The following is a 19261-nucleotide window of genomic DNA, read 5'->3' as shown; positions in this document are numbered from 1 at the left end:
TTGAATACATCTCCATATTGTTAGGCTAAATTGTATTTAAGGAAAACTTATCGTACAACTTTTTTATATCTATGTACACAATAGGGCTATCAGAATGACGTATTATTTGCGTGTCCAACGCACGAGTGTGCATTAATGCCTTTCATGTATTTATCAGACTTTTACGTAAGTACCTTATCTAACAATTTATGATTAAACTTACTCCTGTAGTTGTATGATAGGTGGCATAAAACTTAAGAATGTTGAATGATATTATTTTCTAGTTTTATAGTGTTCGATTTTATTTTCATTTTTATTGACGCCTTTACTTTTAAATATTGTTTCTTATAACATTTGAACGTTTTGTTTTATTTAGTCATGTCAAGTAAGATTCAGCCTTTCAAGCGGCTTGAATCTCTATCAGTTCTGCAATAGACACTAAAAATACTGTGTAAGAAACCAAGACGAGATATACCTTCAACATACCTACCTGCTATGTTCTACGACTAAGCCTTAGTGGAGTTTTCCCACACCACTAGAACTTAGTATCGTACTATCGTCTACATACGCTAATTATACTTTAGCAAGGTTCTTGTATGCGTTTTAACCCGACAAATACCGGACAACCGGATGAAAATGCGTGTGAGCGATAAATACAACCGGACATTTGATAGTCGCGTCGCGGTGCCTTGCCCGACGGAGGACGACGCGATGCAAGACTTCTCGAAGCGTAATCTTACAAGTATATTTTACTGTTAATAAGAATTTTCATTGACACAAAATGACTTCTCTATACCTTATACGGATACTAGTTACTTATTCTTTAGTTTTCAAATTCCTTAAAAGTGCCTGTATGAGAATTTTCATAAAATAATTTTAATCAAGAAAGCTATTCTTATTTAGCGACATGGCAATTCATCGCTTATATTCATAGACTTATCGATTAAAAATATTTTTACTTACCAAGGTTAAATACATAAAGATAAAAAATGCTGGATCGAGAAATTCTTGGAATAATGATAATGACGGCATGTTATTGATGTATTCGCGGAATTATTGGTCCTAATCGAGTCAGAAACAGTTCTCTGACAATTGCTTCGTCTACGAACGTTTCGTCGACAGAATGTTTCGACATCGGGCGTTTGAACGACAGAACCCTTCTACGAACTAACTTCATCGCTGACAGAATGTCTCCTCTTTTCTCTCGGCGAACCGTTCGTAGATGAAGCAATTGTCGGAGAACTGCAGACTCGTTCTAATCTGGGTCAAATAAATTTGAAAGAAAGAAAATATTTCATTTTATTTATTATTTCAAATATTTCATTTCATTTAAATTGTAGTTTGACAATTCGATGCACACAATTATGAAACGTCGGGATTTTTTAAAACCTAATCTATTTACTAATACTAATATTATAAATGTGTATATAAGTAATTTTCGTATGTTTAAACTCAAAAATCAGTTAAGCAGGGTTACCACGTTTTGAGTTTAAGTTTTGTGTGATTTTATAATCCTTACATATTATGAAACTAAATCATCGTTTGTCTATTCGCGATAAAATCAAAAACTATTGCCTGGGTCGCCACCAATAGATAGTGTGACTCCTGAGGAAGATTTAGGCGTATAATTATTACGTTTTTACCCGAGCAAAGCGGGACGGGCCGCTAGTTGTCTAAATTAGAATATCTATGCATGATCGACTTTCACGAATCTAATAACATTATTTATGATCTTTGACACCACCTGCAGAATATATACGGTATTGTGTGGATGCACTCTCTCCGGCGAGCGCAGTTAACCTCTGCCCCTCGACATTTGCCGGCTGAGAATCTAGTTTTGCATTCTCCAGGAAATGAAGAATCTGTGGGAAACTACTTTCGTAACCTATAGGCGTTTTCCGCGTTTATGTGCAGAAAGATGTTTTTTATTATTATTGAAAAGTAGTTTTTGCACGCGGCTTCCCTCGCGTGTTTTTTCCACGGACCGAATTTTATTTGATCCTATTATAATTACAATGTACTAGGGATGGGTACTATTACTAACATTTAATTTAGCTTTAGTTTAGGCCACTGCCTAAAGCTAAATATTATTATGAATGTTTAAGAAGTTTCCTGCGAGTGAAGCAGCGAGTAAAAGTTAGCTTAGGTAGTTATTATTATAAAAATATCACATTCTATTTTGGTTTTCGTTTTGTGTACCAACAAATACGATAAATAGGTCCACATTACGACAAAATCAATCAGACAACGAGACAGATATATATCAAGGTTAAGTGAGGGATAATTTGATAAAGTTGTTGTCATTCGTACAATCTAAAGATACATATTTCATCAAAGTACCCTGTACTGTTTCTCTCGCCTTGTATATTTTCCATGAGTTTAATTTCTTAAACGTAATGAATTATATTGTACAATTGTATTTATTAGGCTAATGCCTACTTACATATTCGGAACTACTACATGCCTAAATTGCACCATTTGTGTCGAAATTGCACAATTTGCCAAATAAGTGCATAAATAGCGTCTGTGGGCGCGGCATGTGGCCTAAATAGCTTTGTAATGCCGTTTCAGCAATAAATGATGGTCTAAAGTGTGTTCCTTGATCTAATTATTATAGGTATTTATTGATTGATAAATATCTATGCATGTGTCATGCATGTCTGAAGTTAACCATGGGGAATTTATGATTGCACCGACTACATTATGGCGGGAAATATCATGTCAATTCAATGCAATCGCCACATTTGGACAAACTTTCGACATATTTTTTTAAGTCTATCCTATATCTTATATAAGTATACTTTTAGACAAATAGTCGTAATTAGATATAGTAATTTATTCTGTGATTGATAGATATGCTTGCGCGTTTCAGTGATTGCGCCCACCGAAATTCTGCCGTGTCACTGCCATCTAAAAATATTGCGCTTGGCACTGAATGAAACGCCGTTTACCGTTTGAACCATAGCCAAGTGTTTTATAATCGTGCACCACCCTTACCACACGTGCTGGATCCGCCACGAGCGATGAAGTTGGTTGATTTATTTAACTACTGTTACCATTAAACACAGGTCATAGTGCCAGTTTTAAAACTGTTAACTTTAACAAGGATCGAAGCAAATCAGCCGATAGTCAAACAACATCACAAAACAATTCTAACATTATTTGAATTGGTTCGGAGAAATCGTTTCCAATTGTAAGATAATAATGTAGAGAAACAAAACACAAGGTACAGATACGATAAGTAAGCGATGATATTATAGCTAACAACGCCACTTGTGTTGTATTAACTTTGCATTCTCAGCGCAGGTACCTCCGCACTTGAAAATGTCCCCTCAGTCATATGGTAATATGAAAAAAAAAATCGGAGATATTCATTGAAAGTCCAGCATTTTTTTGCAGATTGTTAATTTTCGGTCAGTGGTACAATGTGTTTCTTTTTTTAGAAATTCTTATGATTATCTTAATATGAAAGATATTTTTCAAATGCACTGTATTTTATTTGCTATTCTAAATATTTAAAAAATCTGGTATTCTAAAGATTTCCGCCTGGTTGAAGATCTTGGGACGTCTGGGTAATAAAAAAGATGTATTCGCGTTTGTTGTTTAATATATAATCTTGAAAAGATTTTGAAAATCCAGAAATCTTAGATCAAATCTTAAGATATGGTAACCCTACTCGGTCCTCAAACAGGCGAGAATGTCCCTCCGTGCTCTCAAAGTGGCGAGAGGCCGCCGATCGCCCGCTCGACCTCTGCGAAGGCTGGCTTGGCTTTATTGATTTTTTATGCGCATTGTCCATTTCTTTCGTACCTACGACGCCATCGCCGCACCGCGCCGAGTGCTAAACACTAGGTCAAGTTTGGCAAGTCAAAAACTATTGAAGAAAGCTACGGTGAAGTTTGTTGCGCTGTTTCTTCACATGCGCTTGGGAAGTCGTCGGACTCTGTTTTAGGTACATTTTTGACGTCAATAAGTGATGATCCTATGGGAATAAATAATTGTGATTTGATTGAAGACAGTCACGATTTTATATTGTCTTTAGAGTTAAAATCTATCTGCACTTCTGTTAGTCTTTCTTCAGAGTTTTTAAAATTAAGTTTATTCCATTAGACTGATACGACTTTTCCTTAGAAAATCACACGTGAGCGACCCATCACCATCATTTGATTAATAAAGTTGATCCCACTTTTGAATAGGATACACAATAATATTTTTTCAATAGTTTTGTTATTAGTAAACATTGATAATAGAACTTTTCTTGATGCAACTCTTTAAAGTGATACCAAAAGAAGACGTCATTACTATACGATGACAAGGCTATTGTAAGCATATTTAAAAACACTCCTAAACCAGTTATTAAAAAATAAAGACAAGCATTATAGAGAACCGGTCGTTTCCATTACTGGATTAAGATAATGTAGGTAGTTCTTGTTCTTATTAACCCGTAGCGGATGTAAATACGGCCGGTCTTTTAATTATATTATCTGATCCGTGCTAAGATTCATTATGTCGTTATTAAAATCGCCATTTGGATCCTCCACTCGTCCTGTGTTACCATTTGTTTTTATGTCAAAAAAGCGGTGATGGCCCAGTGGTTAAGACCTTCCGCCTGTGATCGAAAGTTCCCAGATTCGAATCGTGCTCGCCCCACATGAGTTTGTATACCAATCTACTTCATGTATAGTAGTTTTATGACTTGATTCCGGTGAAGAAAAATATCGCGATCGTAAGGAAACCCGTCTGTACATTGGTGGACAGTTTAGTTTACTAGTGTATCCGTCTACCTTACCATTTTAGGCGACTTGAATGAAATCTGACACCAGTTTTTGCTATAAAATAATCGCTTGCCATCAAAAATGCCATCGATTTGATACTATTTTAATTGATGCAAATCATATTTCCAACATGAGGAAAATCTTACTATGAAAAATCGGTTAATCGTCTTATTAAACTATTACTACGTCTTATAATACTATACGCATAATTAACATCAGAATTAAAACATTTGTTGTATAAATATTATATATATATTTATTCAAATGTTTATATTCTTGTTTCAGATTGTGGACTTTGGACCAAACATTTGGACTACACAGTAAGTTTTAATTCAACAAGCGGTGTATCGACACTTTAAGTTCTCAGTGAAGGCGTTTCTTTTTTGCTTTTTTGCTGCTGATCCAAAAGTACTGCTTCCCAATTTGTTGTGCTAACTAAGCCGTGAATATCGTTATAAATTCACATCACGTCATGCGCGAGTCAAGAGAACAGTAATTATTATGTATACGCTTTGATCTCTCGTTAACATTTTGTATTCGATTTCCGAAGGCAATTATTCATTCTGTTTTCACTCAATATCGTCGTTTGTTTCATGAAGCCATACAAATTATACATTATTAAAGAGAAAATATTCACGCGGTCTCTAATTTTGTTGGGCTTTGAACTCTATCGCGAGTATGCACCACGTAAATGCACGCGCCTCTACGCTGACTGCGTGACACATAACTCTCGTATCGCATGCCATAACGATCCATCTTTGTTTCGATGAGTTATGCCCGGTGCCTCGACAGTCGCTAGATGAACGTTAACCGCACTACAAATCATCGACTCTGCTAACTCACTCGGCAAGAACTCGCCTTGCCTCACACCCCCGCACAGCCGCACAGCACCCCTCTGCCGCCTGGCGCCGTCTTCCCTATAATTCCCACCCTCCAAAGGACACATTCGCCATTGCGATACTAAGCGATATTCACACGAACGCCGCAATGACGTAAACACTACAATCGTGCGCCAGTGCGACGTTAAAATTACATCGGGCCGTTTGAGCGCGGCACACACGATCATTAAACGTATATCTGTTAATAATAATTGCGATTGTCTGGTTGTACGTGCGCAGCAAGTTATGGCGCAGTTGCCAGGCGGTTTGTGCCCCTCCCCGCCCACTCGTGACCCCTTGGATCTGTGGCGAGAGCCGCATCTTGAGATGAAATGGCATTCAGTTTCGTTTTGTGACGGTTGAATGGGTGCCCGCCGCCGCGGATGTATGTGAATAGCGTTATATATTAACTCATGTCACGTACATAAGCACACACTCGAACGTTATCTGAATATATACCATACCACACACATCACTGAATGTCACAAATAATCTTGTACACACTTTAGCACATCAGGACATATCGTTTGAAATTTTACCTTTGAGTACAGGTGTTGCTATTAAAAAGAATATGTGGTAATTTAAAATTCTTACATAATTACCTCTTGCACATGCACATATTCCTGCAAAGTCACAATGCATAATATAACTTTATTTGTCCTTATTGCATTAGCACTTCATCTTAATTAGATAATTTAGTACGTAATGTAAATTCTAATTTAATTTATCCAATATTCTCATCAATGCCGTAATATTGCCCCAAGGGTTTATGTAACCCACCCTGTAAATTTCGAGTATACATACGCTTCAAAGGACACAGTTCTCAGTACATTTGAGTGGACCCAACACTGGGTAGTTATCAAGTCGGAAAGCGTCGCCGGAGATCACGTACAGGTCTCCGTGAGAGCGCCCCCGGCCTGTGTTGAATTACCGCCAGGAGTCCAGCGCCGACCGTGGCGTCGTAAAAATGTGCAAGCTAACGGAAAATGTCGTATGTGTTACTTGTATGATGTAGAATTGTCGACGAAGCCAGAAGTTCAGTTTAACTTTGTCAGCATTTACGTCTTTTACTAGGAAAATAGGACTGTATTAAATTATTCTGAAATCTAAGAATTAAGAAATCGAAGAATCGATGATGATGAAAGTAGTAGCAGTTATTTCGAAGATAGCATAATTTGACCATAAAAATTGCCTAAAATTGTCTTCGCAATGCTATATAAAATTGTATTATTTTTATAGGTCGACTGTTTTGCTTGCTATCTATCTGATCTTGTAAAATTTCGATCCAGATCATGTTTCGGTCGCGCCAGCTGCACATGTTACCGTTATGATGTCAAGCTTTGTGTACGTTGTGGCTTAATGTTTTTGTAATTACTCTGTAACAGTGTGTGAATCTCAATAACGCACACCGCATAATGGATTTGATCGTTGAGAGAACACTTTTCTAGTAGTTGCGGACAATCTTATACAATTTTTCCGCTATTATGTACATGTTTATCACTTCACATTTTTTTTAAGTTGTTTATAATCAACAACAAGCAAATTTATAGAGAATTTCCATTCGTTAATTGCGGGTATAGGTAAGAGATTCAGTTGACCTCTGACCAAATTTAATTAAAACATGAGCAAGATGTAATTTTACGGAAGGAAGGCTTGGACAATTTACGTATGCCACATGTTTTTATATTAGCAACTGAAGAATAAAATCGGTTGACTTCATTATAACAGTTCGGTTCCAAAGCTGTACTCGTAGTAATTGGTATGCGCCGGCCGATTCTGCTGATCAAACGGGAATTCGGCTCGCGTGCGAGTAGGGAGATATGACACATCCAATATACATATGTGCGATCGTATATTTATCGCTGAGGTACGTGAGAAATGGGACTGTTGTCTGCACTGACGGCTCGTGTTATTGGACGGCTCTCGAGAATTTCCAGTTTTGCTGCATGCGCAAATATTGCCAACCGTCGAATGTTTTTCACGTGAAATTTAATTTATACCTCCTCACTGCTGAATAGGTTGCTGTAATATCAGTTATTTGCACTGCTAAGGTATGGTATAGAGGTGGAGGCCATTTCGTCAGCCTTAAGCCTTCGATTCATTCAAGTAAACTATTGATGTAGAAGAAGTCCTTCACATGTGATAAGCATCCACATCCGTTTGTTGTGGACATATTAGTATAGATATTTGCCGGAGGGAGGGTCGGCACGCCCTACGCCTCGGTAAACACAGTGTCGTGTTACACGACGCCCTTTGGGGAGATGGCACAAACAGGAAAAAGGACAGGCATCGCCACTGTCCTTCGTAGTGTACATTCAACAGCACATGTAGCTATCCAAATTCGTTGCAAACTCTCCGTTATTACTGCTGAATAAAGATTGCGACATGGTAACATGACACGCGGCCAACTGTGCCATTGATGACAGAAACATTACTCGTATTATCTTCTTCTACCTCAGTTACTTGCAAGTTTGAGAAATTATACTTCAAATTGCGTTGCGATTGCCAAACTGTCTCAAAATAATGTCAAAATATATTTTTTATTTTTCATTTCTAAGAGTTTTAAACTAATTTTTTTCTCAAAAATATACTTAACCTATAATACTTGACACAATTTGTAGAATTTGGACCAGCGAAAGCGTTTTCCTGTGACGCAACTAATTAGAAGTATGTAATGTTGATAAATGTTGAATTATCGTTGTTATTTAGGTGCCCTTATGTACGTAAATAAGAAATAAATTCCTTAAATATATAATGCAAAATTCAAGCACTTCAAGATTCACGCAACACATTTGTTATATTCTTTTTTAAATAAATTCGTCTTCACCGTTGTATAAATCTGCTTAAATTATTCGAACCCTTTTTGTTAACTTTTTGCCTTCAGCATATAAATCACACTCAGGTTTATGTGGTGGAAGTGGAAATCTCGCGGGACTCCTGAATTATTGATGCATTAAGTTTTTCGTGTGATTTTTACAGCTAATATTATCCATAGTGCTTCCATGCTGGTTTGCGAGTAAAAGAAAGACAAAATGGGCCAGCGGATTCCCTTCGCGGGCACATTGTAAAGTAGATCAAGACAAATAAACTGGGAATTTGTATTATTATTATATAATTTTCCCACAGCTTATGTGTTCACAAATCAATAAACCTAGCTATCCAACTAAACATGGCCTTTGAGTTTCGCGACTCTTGACTCCTACCCCGTATGAGATATAGACGTACGACGCGACATTTACGTACGACATTTACGCTTTTATTTCGTTAGCGATAAAAAACTTAAATGTGAACACTAAATCGGACAAACAAAAATTGGAATCTCAGAGTGACAACAAAGCGAACAAAATTCCGAAACAGTTACATTCAACTTTGTTATGAAATAATAAATTCCCAGTTACGAACATGAACATGGTGGATAGTAGGGAGCCGGGGAAACTCGTGTCTAATAACTGAGCGAATCAATTAAAAACTATCTGAAAGTTTCCCGTGCCCCCGTCGCGTGATTTACACGACTCACATAACTGGCTGCAGCTTTGAGGTTCTTTTTCGTAACAGCTTTTAAAGTTACCCAGTATTAATATTTAATTAAAACTTAAGTGAGAAATATTCTTGACCAGCGCGGTAGCATATGTTTGATTTCGGGTGACTATTCAAAATTTCATCAAATTTCATAATTAGCTGTAAGAGCGTAGTCATAGACTGACTTTCTCATTTATAATATTAGTAGCATTAGTTACCATTCGGTACCCAGAAAACATCAAGGTCAAGAAAACAAATGAGTGGTCCCGTATTTTATGTTTAAAAAGTTTATTATTTTACTAGCTATCCGGTCCGGCATCGCACATGGTCCTTTGAACAATTGTTCGAAAAGAGCGTCTAGCTGGTTCTTTTCAAAAGTATGAAATGATATGCACATTTAAAAGAAAGTTAAACAAAAAAAGGCGCGCTATAAATCGTTTGGCCAGCAAGCAAAAATTTGTTTGGCAATAATAAAATTCAGGCGGCAATTCTTGTTCTGCAAACAATCGTAATAATGGTCAGCAATTCAACTCTAAGCAGGTCATATTTGGTCAGTAAGTTTTGGCCATCTTAGTATTGGATTAAATGTTTTAATCTACAAGAGGAATTCCTCCCATGAAACTAATATTTAATTATGGAATGTTAACAGTTTAATTTATTTTATGATAAATATACGCAAGCGTTATAAACTGATATCGTACTTACATTATACATATATACTGTATGTACTTACAAGATAAGTTGTTCTTTTCACATCCACCCCGCGAATGATTTATCCCCGTCACATGTTCAAATGTCTACAAAGCGATAATTTGCATATGGCAACACGTATTATGTCGCCATTGACGTTCATAACTCTTGATAATAAGATAACACCAGTGTTGGTTGCCAAGTCAATTCTCACTCGAAGCATTGAAATTTACAATGCTGGATTCAGTAATTCACTAACATAGTAATCCAATTGACAAACATTTTATATATGTACATTAATTTGACTTAACTAACCTTGAAGGTTGACTCCCGAATGAAATCAAAACTTAAGTCGGCACGATTGATTTAATGTGAAGGGATTTTTTTACTTGTATCAAATTATCACAATTTATTTACTATTATTTGTAAAATGAAAATGAAAAACATTTTACCAAATGAAGGCTATAAATTCTATTTAAAGAACACCTTAGAACGTGTTTTCACAGTGTGTAAAGATTGCTTACATAATGTGTTCATCGCTATCAATGAAAGTTGACGAGTGATACAAATACATTTCTTTCACGTCGAGTCGTGAGACACAGAAATGATACTGTGAATGACGAACTACAGTACAGTCAACAGCACATCAAGCTACCCAAATATATTGTAAACACGCCTTTACAACGGCATAAAGATCGTGGCAGGATACATAACTTGATATGTGGTCGACTGTACACAGTCTATAGCCCACTACCGGACAATAAAAGTACTTTCTAATGCTTTCCTCGCTTTGTAGCGACGACTGTTCGATTTAAAATGTTCTTATTTGTTAATTCTACCATGGCATTAGCTATCGGGAAGCCTATTTAGTAGTTTTTGCTTGTAAATGCTTCAAAACTACGTGATTCGTTTACTCTCGATATCAGTTTTTGTATCATATTTTTTTAACTAAATATTACTTCAGTTTAGTTTTGTTTTATTTTTTAACTAGCCCCATTATGTTCCACTGTTGGGCAAAGCTCTTATTTTACAGAAAAGAACAAAATAATATGTTGGCTGAACATGTTATAAAACTTTAATGAAACTAAAGTAGCATGCAAAAAGTGCACGTTTCCGGCGCGGTAGTATTGTAAAGTCCTTTTAACACAGTGCCTGTTTTAGACCGCCACTAATTACACTAACGCTAACGGCGAGAACATGCCTGTAATTAACACGTACATACCTAACTAGTGTTTCTAACGTTTCTTTTTATTCTCTGCTGGTCGTGTCAATGGCCTTGTCTCGTGGACGTATGCAAATCTTTCTATTGGCCTGCCCAGCCTCTGCCTGCGGCGCTATATTTATGGCATCACCTGTAATATATTGCCGGTTCACAAGTTTATACGCTTGGGCTCCTCATAAGTCTCGACTTAGCGACCCCATGGGGGGAAAGTTTTGGGGTGACCATCAATCCAATATTATCAAAATATATACTAGTTTTAGTAAGTTTTTACACTAGGATTATGTATTATTGTGTCTGCTGTGGTCGTTGGTTTTTAATTGTACAATTTTTAATTATTAAATTTAAGTATTATTTATTACGTTGTGATTTTTAAAATGTACTTATTTCATCCTTTAGGATATAAATTTCAGAATGTAATAGATACATGAATATGACAATCCACATTGTCGAGAGAAGCTTCAGAATAAGAAGTGGTTTGTGTGGGTTGTAATGTATTAAACAACTCTGTCTACAAACAAAAGCAACATAATGCAAGATGATATTACATAGGAGTTTAGAGTCAGATTAAAATTAATGCCTTACACTAAATTAGTAGAACTAAACACTCTTTTGCAAATCTTTTTGCATTATACATATACTGTGAAATCTTTTTGCATTATACATATACTGTGATTATATTTATCATTGTCATTTCGATGTAATATTTGATGACAGCTTATAAATAAATAAAATATACTTCTAGAAATTATCAAGGACATGTTGAAGTATATTCGCACAATAATGCTGTAATGACGTCATTCGGTTGAATAAACCGTTTTGAATTCAAATTGCGCGTAATATGATTAGTGTTTAGTGGCACTACACTTTATATTCTCGGTTATTAATTTGATATAGTAAAGAATTTGAAATGGTCTGACAATTGAGATTGCCGAACATCGTTCCAAATTATAGGAATAGGAAGCGGTTCTTGGGCTCCTGCGTTTTATGACTGCTGAGAAAGAAACTAATTAGCTCATATGAGAGTACAAAATTTAAAGGTATTCGCTAATTTTGCAAAAATATTCTCTTCTTAATACCATTTGACAAATAACATACGAGTGTTGGCTTTCTCTGCACGCATCCGTCCACTTCGCACATGTCACTCACCGACGCGATTTTCATCGAATGCGAGGTTATTCACCCGTTATAAGTTGTTGTTATAAGTGACCCGCACTATATACATAGGTTAAATCTCTCAGTCATAAATCGCAGAGCGAACGGTTGAAAAATTCATTAGATTTAGCAGCGCATTCGTATGTCTGTCTCTTTTTATTTTATTTTCAAAATATTAACCTCTTTTTGAAGGTTGAATGGACAGGTGATTTATGTTTATTTCTATTACGTGCAAAATATCTATTTATGTATTTGAAAAAATACATTAAAAGTATTTACTTTTGATATATTTGGGAATTAAATATTATGAATACATAAACATATTTGTAATGACATACACTGTTGAACTTTTTCTCTCTGTTGCTACTTCAGCTTAAAAAGCTAATTTTACTTGCATTGAAGTTACATAATTATTATATAGCAAATATCGGATTCGTCGGGAACAATTTCAGACGTACAGTTATATACAACGTCAAAAAGCGTGGTAACCACGATCGTAACGTAGCGATATACTATCGCGACAGTTCATCTCGCAAATGGCGTTCGTTTCCTACTGCTAGTGATTCCGGGGAGTTCCGTGGCAGTGGATTCTGTTGACGTTAAGTCATAATTGTGTCTTAATGGTTTTCCAATAGTATTTCGCTCTCTCATTTTGGGGGCTAAGATCCACGTTGGGATCACTGAGCCAGAGGAGCACAAAGCCGAACTGGAACAGAAATTTGATATGTAGGAATATTTGATATTTGGGGAATCTATGAGAGCAGTAACATAGGACCCAAAATTTGTATGATAACGGTATATTATGTATGATATTTTAAGCGTGTAATGAAGTCATGAGCTCTTGCTGTTGTATTCTGTATACAAAATTAGTTTTTTTGCGGATTTTGTTGTATCCACTTCTCGCTTCGCCACGTCAGCCAAACCTCTGCCTTGTTGCTATGCGCGCCTCGCGCTTGTGAAAGCGAACGAAAGCCGTTCGCTTTCCCGTTTGTCTCGTATTGCAATCAGTATTGCGAAACCGCTCGCTTTGTGGCTTCATTCGGCCAAACATCTTTCCGTTATCCACTCGATTTTTAATTGTATTACTAAACAAATATAGAATTTACCAAAATGTCACAAAACCATTGCAAACGACATGAGTACCTTTGGAAATAACCTACGCAGAGAGGATATTTCGTTATTTATGTGAAACAAAATGTACCGGCCAAGGCGAGACCTTGGTTGTTCCCTAGAGATTTCTGCGCAAGTAATTCGATCATCTATACGAGCGGAAACCTGTTATAGTTTTCTTGTGGGTAAGTTTCTTGATGTTTCTGTAGCGATAGTAACCTATATATTGCCACTCATTCCAAGTATGATGATTTATATAGTTGACTATATTGTCACTTTTGTTATTTACATTATGCCGTACACTTAACACAAAAAAGTTTATAAATTGTTACTAATCAATTGAATCGTCAAATTGATACTACATTTCTGAATAATGCAAGAGATAACGTAGCGTATCTACGTCATTCATCTCATATTATGTCGTGTTGTCATGCTTAGTTCTTGTGCCGCAAAAAACTGGGTCGGGTCGTGGACTTTGAACCTTTCTCGATATGGCGCCATTTGCGTGTCAGTCTGTATTACATGTCTGTTTATCACTCGGTGGATCGCGCGTCGTGTTATCACGTACATGATCTATGTCATTTACTACCTCGTAAGCATGATTAAAATTCTTGTTTTTATTCTTAATTGTAAAAAAAAAACTAGGTATTACAATTTTCCTTTTTGGTTTTATCTCTTGTTTCAGAAATACCTTCACACGAGGACTGTAGCTACATCTATTTTCCTTGATCACAGCCAATATTGAGTGAACCAATAGTGTTTTTATAGAATCTACAACATTTTGTCGACTAATCTTTCTCAGAAATTTATGTAATTATATATTGCATTGCAATATGAGCTAAAATTTGCCATGCACTGTATGACACGGAATGTATGACATAATAACTTGTCGCCACAAGCAAGTCACATGTGCAACAAACGGATACGAAACTGCAGAAGTTGTTCGTTTGTAAACGCACACTATTGCTTGCGCAGCTATTTGAACGCGGAACCACTACGTAATCTGTTTTCCAACCAATAATAATACTGAAGACAGGTCGTTGGGTTAGATCGATCCTTTCTAAAGGGTGACCGCATATAAGCTATTCAACTTCGAAGTTATTCAACTTATTTATCGTTTATGGGATTCAATGTTGACAAGGTATAGTATATGTATGTTATTTCTATGATTTATGATTTCTATGGTGTTTTACACGCTGTAATTAAACCAAATTTTATAGTTTCTTACTTACATGGATGATTTGTTAATAGTGCCATTGCTGATGTGAAAATAATGTAATTCGCTTATTCCGTAAATTTGAAGTTTATTGTATAATATTTTACTTTCTTTTATAATAAGTTATTCTTAATAACATTATAAGTAACCTCTTACGCGAATATTTTTATATCCATATGACAGCGAGATTTGAGGAAAAAATTATTATACCCACAGACGATAAAATAAACCATGAAAAGTCCTACCGGAGCGGAGCATAAAATAACTTCTTGGTAGTCAATATACGGTCAGCTTTACTAGGAGGGCTGACTAAGCAGATCCAATGTTACGCATTAAGCAGTTTCTCGAGCGACGGAGCGGCAGTGCTTACAAAGAGGTTTCTAGCTATGTAGCAATCTGCCGATCTTGCATAAATTGCCAATCGCCCCGCTCTACGTGACAAGTGGTTTTATAGACTTTTGAATGTTGTCCTCAATACGAATGATGCTTGTACTTAATATAGAAATGTATGAGGCATCACCATTTGACGGCACTAGGTCACTCTCTTACAAATCCATTAGTTTCATGATTATATCATTACAAATACCATGAGTGTGTTTTTTTTACATTAATTAGTAATCTGACTTGCTAAAATTAATACGTTCAACGAGAACATACACGATTTTAAATGTTCTCTTTGGTAAATGCCCAGTCTTGTATTATTTTCCTCGTATTTTTCCTTGAATTCATTAACTGTCGCACTTATTATGATTACTGTATACATAAATGAATCTATAGCGAATAAACGAAGATTATTATCAGCTATTGTGTCCTATCCTCCTAGAATTCAGTATCTTTAGCAGTTTTATGTAAATACAGAGCAGAACGATTGTGGGTTTAATCACATCCCAGACATATAGAATGGGGTCATACGGGGCCCCATTAAACGGGTCTCGTACTACCTAAGGGGCCATAACTGTTTATATCAGCCATAAGCTGAATAAGCGTTCGCAGTTCCTGACGCCATTCGGAAACAAGCACGCCATTTTAAAAATCAATTCGTGCGAAATTTTTATGCGTTAAAAATCTACACGAGTACTTTGATATTTGATATCCACAGCTTGTATGAAATATAAAAAGTTTATACCTAGCCAATATCGTCACTAATTTTATAATGACAACTATTCCGACAAGCTGCCAAATGCAGTGTCCTATTTAAAAAGGTTTACATTTCTAGTTGAACCATCGAGATCTAACACCTAGGTATTAAAGATATGGTGGAAGATTAAAATAAGGCTTAATGGTGCAATAAAGCTTTTTACTATTAATGGTATGCAAGTTCAGTTTTCACTCTTTGTCAACCTGGCAGCAATGTCTTTGTGTGGAGAACGTTTGAGTTTTGTTGCATTGGTCCCGGTGAGTCCGAATAAAAAGTGGCTTCGTGGTCGGCACAAAGCTTTCTAAACGAAAACGGTAGCATGCATGTCGCTGATCGAAATTGTTTGCAACGTTTGTCGCTACTGACTGTTCTTTTTATGGTTTAGCAGATAACAAGGGTCCTATTGATAATGTCGAATGACGGTTTTTTGTTTTTCCAATTCAACCCAATTTAGAATTTAAATGCCATTCAAATTTCAATAAATTACATATTTTTTCAAATAACATACATCCTTTCTAAACAAAGTCAAGTCTCAAGTTAAGAACAATAAACAGTTAACCCAAATTCTAAACACGAAAACAAAGTTATGACGAAGTTGGCGCGACAAGAAAAACGCTTTCATTCAGACGTAAGGAGAATATACACACGTTTACGAAATGGGATCGATCGAGAAAGTTTCCAGTCTCAGTAGCCCACCTGTCTGTCGCCGCCCTTAGCTGACCCGCTTTTCATTACTACCCTCAAATACGGAACATTTAACGAACTTTGAATTTTATGTGGGATCGTTATTGTGTGAACTGGTTAGGGACTTTCCAATGTTTTATTTAACAAATATTGGTTTTTATTCTTGCTGCTTGTTTTTGTTTAAGCCACTCTAAGCCACTCTCAATAGAGTGGCTTCCGAATCGATTGATTTATCATCATACAGGATCATGACAAATACCTATAGAAATAGACATAATATCGAGGTAAGAATCATTACATTACCGAGGTGAATCAAAAGCATATTTTACGAAAAGTATTTTTGCAAGGCCAATAGATCATCAACTTGTAGAAACAAACAAACATCATCCAACCTAAAGCAATCATTTAAAATAGCATGTTGAGTTTATTATAAATAGTCTAATAATAGTACTATTTACTCAGGGGTTATCAAGAGCACAACAAAGTCATAGATTTATATTCCCTTTCCTCCCAAACCAATCCTTTCGGAGAAATAAATTTCCTGTATTTGTCTATTTCTCAACCTATCGTTTTATCTTTGGTGGAGACCTGGAAACGCGCCTTGCTTCTCCTTACCAAAGAGACTTACTTACTACTTACGTATTGGTGGCTAAAATTACTTAATTTTCATTGTGTTGCACGTCACCAAATAAAAATGTTTTAATAATGGGTTCTTTGATGTAGATGCACGTTTATGGAAGAAAAATATATAGTAGTAAAAAAATTAATACCAAAAGAAAGTAGAAAATATTATAATAGAGAGATACATAAAAAAAGTGGTGGATATACTTTAAAGTTTTACATAATACGTCACAATAAACATACCTATATGTAGTTCTTATTGAATTGCATATAGTTTTGTTTTAGACATCCAAATTCACGAGACTTATAACTTTGTTTAGTAATAATTTATACTTAGACCTGATTCGATTCTATGGCATGTGTTAGCAAGAGTTGGATTCCAAGAAGTGTATAAACCGGCACAGAGCAAACGTTGCGATAAATACACGCAGATCTATTTACTTTTAATATGTTCGTCCGTATGTCGTCGTTATTAGCTAAGTCGCATGTAAATTTTAAGTAGTATAAAGTTCAAGGTCATTATGTTTTCATCGTTATGAAGAAACGCTTGAGAGCCGAATTGTATTTTATAATAATACCAACATTGGTTTTTACATTGTATTGAAATGTATAAGCACTACATAGTTAAAACAAATACATTACATGCATTTTTAAAACAATATTTCTGCTACAATATTGACTACCACATAGATCTCACAGGCTGTGTGAACATTACTGAACATGCCACTGATGTTCACAGTACATTGGTAGCTTACACGCGCCAAGAATACTTGGATAAAAGTGCGGAATATTTTCCGATCCACTGCCGTCGACATTCGAACCGTTCATGTGGACGCGATAAGTGCGGCCGAACTGTTGGGGTGGAAATATGAAACGAGTTAAAAAAATAACTTGTAGTAACGAGAAACTTAATAGGTACCTACCAAGGTTCGCATTCTCGCAAGGCCCAGTACTAATATGTAATTCCTCCAAATGTTTTAAGCGAACAGTAGGAGTTACACCATTTGAAGTGACTTCTCTTACCTATTCCAGTATTTAAGATCCCTCTGGTAACTAACGGTTTTTTTTTCTAAATTTTCATCTGTCGTACATACCTAATGCTTCAACAAATTGTGAATCTTCAAATCAAAGTGTGGTTCAGCAGAATTTTTCTGTTTTACTAAATATCTTTAGACTTAATATTCTAACAAGGTTCTATCTATCAAAGTGCAATTCTTAGCTCTGCTAGTCAGCAAACGAGCCGCGCTCAAAACGTAGTCACGTGGTCGTCGGCCGGCGAGCGGGTGGCGCGGGGTGAACGACCGGTGCGCGTCCCCGCGCCGGCCGATCGAACGCTCGCCGCGCTCGCTCTGTCCCACTTTATACGACAAATTACTGCATGGCTAGGTTGGCACTACCAACGCCATTGCCAATTTTTCGGAGAAATTTTGAATGTTCTCAGTTTCATGGCTTCGTCTTTTTACTGTGGCTAGGTTGACACTACCGACGCCATTACCAATGTTACCGATGTTGTATTGTCAGTGGTCCAAATCCAAATATACTTATACAGAGAAATTGTATAGAACAGAGGTTTCAGCAGAAATCACCATAGATAAAACATATGTGTGTAGGTATTAGCAAATAGTGATGTTGCAAGATTGATGTAGCGAGTCAAATTAATTGATGTAAATTGACTATTAAAGCGATTGCCAATTTCACTAATTACACGAAATGACACTGCTATTGACACTGCTATTGCATTGGGGACAGTCCATGAGGGGGGCCGTTGCCACTTTCTCAGCCATGTCTTCTGTTGCCATGGAAGCTTGATAATTTAATACGCAATACAACAGATAAATATTGTCATTGACGGAGAGAATGAGGTGTGAAACTTTTCACTGGCAATCCATACTTTTGAAGATTTTACATTCTTATCAAATTCTAATTGATATAAGTTCATTATCATCATTTCGTATGGCGTACCTTTGTATAAATATTTATTGCTAAATATTTATATCTAACTTCTGGTTTACCGAAAGGTTCACCGTGAATATCCTGGTACTACTTCTTTCATTGATTTAAATCAAATTTATCTTCTTTCTATCTCCTTTAACCTTTTCTTCCTTTCACTTTTTCTTCAAATGTATTTTTAATCGAGACATCGTCGTGTCGTATCAAATGTTCAATTATTCTTCGAGAATACTATTCTACTCTAACATAATAATGAATTTACGTCATTTTCACAACTCACGCACTCCTTCTTCGTAGAAAACAATTCTAGATAAAAGTATCAGTGGG

General features: G+C 36.1%; 1 protein-coding gene across 3 annotated transcripts in view; it reads left to right on the top strand.

Annotated features, from left to right (window-relative positions):
* Nucleotides 1–19261, top strand: part of CtBP (C-terminal Binding Protein) — a 65306-nt gene that overhangs the window by 19119 nt on the left and 26926 nt on the right. For 2 of the 3 annotated variants that reach the window (XM_053763363.2, XM_053763362.2), the window contains exon 2: nt 5040–5074. The exons of the other annotated variant lie outside the window; for it this stretch is intronic. The gene's annotated coding sequence lies outside the window, so the exon portion shown is untranslated. The remainder of the gene's footprint in view (nt 1–5039; nt 5075–19261) is intronic. 3 annotated transcript variants of the gene reach the window in all.

The sequence above is a fragment of the Plodia interpunctella genome, chromosome 24, assembly GCF_027563975.2.
Source record: "Plodia interpunctella isolate USDA-ARS_2022_Savannah chromosome 24, ilPloInte3.2, whole genome shotgun sequence".
Lineage (NCBI taxonomy): Eukaryota > Metazoa > Arthropoda > Insecta > Lepidoptera > Pyralidae > Plodia > Plodia interpunctella.
This window is presented reverse-complemented; position numbering and strand designations above follow the sequence as displayed.